General features: G+C 37.7%; 1 protein-coding gene across 1 annotated transcript in view; it reads right to left on the bottom strand.

Moving 5' to 3' along the window:
* CRYBG1 (crystallin beta-gamma domain containing 1) overlaps positions 1 to 4,238 on the bottom strand; it is a 56,365-nt gene that overhangs the window by 50,780 nt on the left and 1,347 nt on the right. The gene's annotated exons all lie outside the window — the stretch shown is intronic.

Genomic DNA, 4,238 nt, shown 5'->3' with positions numbered 1-4,238 from the left:
ATAAAATGATACTCGCAAAGTGTGTGCTTCTTAGTTCAAGTAGATACATGAGACTAAATGGGCAGCTCCTGTCCGGAGGCGCAATGAGAAAGCAGAAAGGGATAGGAGTTGGTTGAATGGCCACGGGAAATCCGGGGTGGAAAGGAGGACTGTGCTATCACATTACAGGGAAAGCAAGCAGGGTCACATAACAATGTGTGTATAAATGTTTGTATGAGAAACTAACTTGAGCTGTAAACTTTCACCTAAAGCACAAAAAAATATATATATATAAAAGATAAAAAAAACTTAGATTGTATTTAACATTTTTCAGGTTACTAAAAATACTTGTTTGAAAAGTTTTCTTAATGTCTAATGCATAAAAGCCCATCATATGGATGTATCATAATTTATTTATTAATTACTCAATTGTTAGTTTTGTCACCAAAAAAAGCATTCCCTTTTTCTGCTACATTTCTAGGGTATAATTATCTCCAAATAGAAATAATAAGTCTTTAAAAATACACAGTGCTTTCATTCTAAGAAACACACTGTTCTCTCTTTGGCATTAGCTGGCTCTGGTGCTGGCTCTCACACTAATTATCTGTGTGAACTTGGTCAAGTTACTTTACCTCTCTGAACTCCACCTTCCCTATCTGTAAAAACTAGATGGTTTAGAACAGGGATTTATTTTTTTCCAAATTATGCTTGCAAGAACTCTTGAGATTCTCTTTAAGAGCTAGGGTTAAGGGTGGTAGGGACTGAGTGTTGGGGGCAACCTTCTTCCATCTAGAATCACTCCCATGTATCTGTTTCACATATCACTTCTATATAAGCTTTCCTAGAAGAAAGGGTTCCAAGCTAAAAAAAAAAAAAAAAAAAAAACTAAACCATTGGTCTAGTGGTTTAGAAAATAGGATGGTTGTAAGGAGAGATAAATAATAACCACAAACATTCTCGGACTCCCATTCACTGATTCAGAAATGCTTTATACGGTTTGCCTAATGTACAACTTTGTACATTCTCTTTTAAGATAAGGAAACCAAGGGTAGGGAAGGTAAGTAGCACAGCTAGTAAGTGGCGGGGACATGATTTGAAGCTATGTGCTCTTGTTACAGATGCCATGTTCCTGACAACTCAGCTATTTTGCTTCTTCAGATAAGGTCAGACTTGTGGTGGTGGTGGTGGTTAGCTGCTGTCAAGTCAGCGCATGACTTATGGCAACCCCATGCCCAAAACACTGCCCATTCCTGTGCCATCCCCATGACTGGCTACCCGGTCCTGCACCATCCCCATGATCTGCTGAGGATCAGAACTTTGTAAGCCATAGAGTTTTCACTGGCTGATTTTTGGAAGTAGATTGTCGGGCCTTTCTTCCTAGTCCTTATTAGTCTGGAAGCTCTGCTGAAACCTGTTCAGCATCATAGCAACATGTAAGCCACCACTGACAAATGGGTGATGGCTGTCTGTAAGGTACACTGGCTGGGAATTGAACCCAGGTCTCCTGCATGGAAGGTGAGAATTCTGCTACTGAACTACCAATGCCCTTACAAGGCCAGGCTAGACTCCTTGAATGACCTCCTCTGGTTCTTTCCAGCTTATCATTCAAAGAGTCAGTGAATTAACCTGAGATCCATAAGATAAATCAGGCTTTAGAGGTTGCCTCAATAATGAGAAAACAAAAGTAGAGAAATCACTGAAATCTCATGGACTCATGACTATGAAGATACATTGACCCTCAAAGAGGTTGGACCTGAGGAGCTTCATGCCTCTTGCAGGGACAGGAGGTATGACTATGGGTAAAACGCTTATCCTTCTGGATAAAATTAGGGATACCATCAAGTCCTTCCCAGCTACACCACTGAGAATTTAGATTCTCATTTTTAAAAAATTCTATTAAAATATTAAATTTGGTATGTATCCATAAATATCTTCCAGGCATTGCTTCCTCCAATCTCTCCATAAAATATCTAGGTTCCCTCATTGTGGGCCCATATTTTAAACTTAAAAAGCAAAATGAACTTATAATCATTTCCTTAAAGATTACATTTTTAAAACCAGTGAGATGATTAGACATGGGGAGCTTATAAATGCTACCAGTAAATGAGAGATGTTCACATACTAGGGAATATATCTTTAAAAAAAAATCCTGACTAATCTGCTCAAGAAGCAGTATTCGAATCAAACATCAAAGTGCATCTTATGACGTAAGTGCAAAAGGCTACAGGGTAGCAAACAAGCAGCCACCTTAAGGAGAGGAAACAGACATCTGCACATTAAAGATTTACACCAAGATCAAAACACATTTTACAGTCCAACTTTCTGTGCTGTTAAGTTCTGCTACCAAGAGTCACTACAATTAACCTAGTTCAGACTGATTAAAAGGAAGGCTCCTATAATTCATGTTGTAATGCTTTCATTATAATGGGAGAAGGGGAAATAATAAGGAGTCTAAAAAGCCATGGTTATAATGTGAAAGGAAAAATTTCCTTATTCTAAATATACCATTTCAAGAATTTCAACATTCACCACTGGCTAGAGAACTTGAAGAAATAATTATTTAACAGTTAGCATCAAGAACCATGCTGCTTCATTTTCATTAGTTTTCAGGGAATATAAAATAGTTTTTCTAACTCTCAGTCTCAAATTATTTTTAAAAATAATCTGATTAACACCTTTACTTGAAATCTGTCATAATAAGAATTAAAGGGGCTGGAAAAAAACCCCATCAGTCAAACAGAAATGGATCAAAGGACCAGAAAAAAATGATTAACTTTCCATTTCACTAGTTTCAGAATTCACAATGTGCGAGGCACTGTGCAAAATAAAATGAAATAAACTGAACGTCTGGTAAAGAAAATTTTTTAGGTAGAAAATAATCAGTAGAGAGAAAAAGACATTTGGTTTAGTTTAGTTCTATTACAGGAAAACAGCACATGAAGAAAAGTTTCATTGTAAGATCCTTTTCATGCTGTTTCTTTACCCTACTCCTTAACAGTGTAAAATTTCTGGTTTTTCCACTGATGTATTCTGATTGGAAGACAGGTGAAGTGTGCTTAATCAAGTACACAGCAGTGCTTCTCTAAGGCTCGATTACACTTAGGAGGTTTGAACAGGGTTTAGTCACACGGATCTTCTATAAATAATAGGTATCATTCACTCAGGTTATTTCTCCAACATGCCACTGCCATTACAGAATAAATAGCTGACTATATCAAAGGTCTCCAGGTTGCAAGGTGAGATAGTTCAAGTTATTCATTAAGTACATTTTCCTCTCAATTGTTGACCAAACAGACCTTCTACTCTAAAGCTTACTTATCTAAGAATTCAAATAGTCAGAATGAAACTGTTCAGTCCAAGAAAAATAATGTTGTGAAAATACCAACTCTTGCAATAAATGTGACTATAGGAAAACGTCAGATATTTATTTTTCACCTGTGTTAACTGGGGCATGGGGAGCAGGAGTGTGGAGCAAGGGAGGATCTTAACAGTTGAACAGAGTGTCCCACCTATCCAGTCCACCGGTACAAATCACATTAATCATCAGGGCACAAGCCCCACCTCCTCCAAAAAACCAAGGATGATTTCTTCCTCCCTTCTACTTCCCCAGCCTTTACATCCATTTGGCAGTTTAATCAGATATCACTTTATATTGTTATTTCATTTGTCTGTATCTTGTGTACCAGGCTGGGCCATAAGCTTTTAAAGCGCAATGTACGGAATAGTGGTTCTTGTTGTTTTTAATTTGCCATAGTACCTAACACAATACCATGCACAGAAGGTACTCAATACATATTTGTAAAATCAATAAACTTAACAACACGTAGGTAGTCACAGTGTGTTGTTGGCCTTGATTCTTCTAATGTGTCCTTTTATTTAGAAAATATTCTTCCAGTAAGAACAACACTAGGAGCCCTGGTGGCACAGTGTTTAAATGCTCGGCTGCTAACTGAAAGGTGGTTGGTTCGAACCCACCAGCCTCTCTGAGGGAGAAAGACGTGGAAGTCTGCTTCGGTAAAGACTACAGCCTTAGAAACCCTGTGGGGCAGTTCTCCTCTGTCCTATAGGGTCAATATGAGTCACAATCGACTCCATGGCAACTGTGGTTTGGTTTGGAAGAACAATACTAATCTTTCTTCACTTCAATAACTGAAAGTTACTTCTCAAACTGGGGCAAAAAATATCACCAGACTCCCTGACATTATAAAGGGAAGGAAGCAACCAAGATACTTTTATTAGCAAAAAAAAAAAAAAAAAAA

This window comes from Trichechus manatus, unplaced genomic scaffold (assembly GCF_000243295.1).
Source record: "Trichechus manatus latirostris isolate Lorelei unplaced genomic scaffold, TriManLat1.0 scaffold00017, whole genome shotgun sequence".
In the NCBI taxonomy this organism is placed as follows: Eukaryota; Metazoa; Chordata; class Mammalia; order Sirenia; family Trichechidae; genus Trichechus; species Trichechus manatus.
This window is presented reverse-complemented; position numbering and strand designations above follow the sequence as displayed.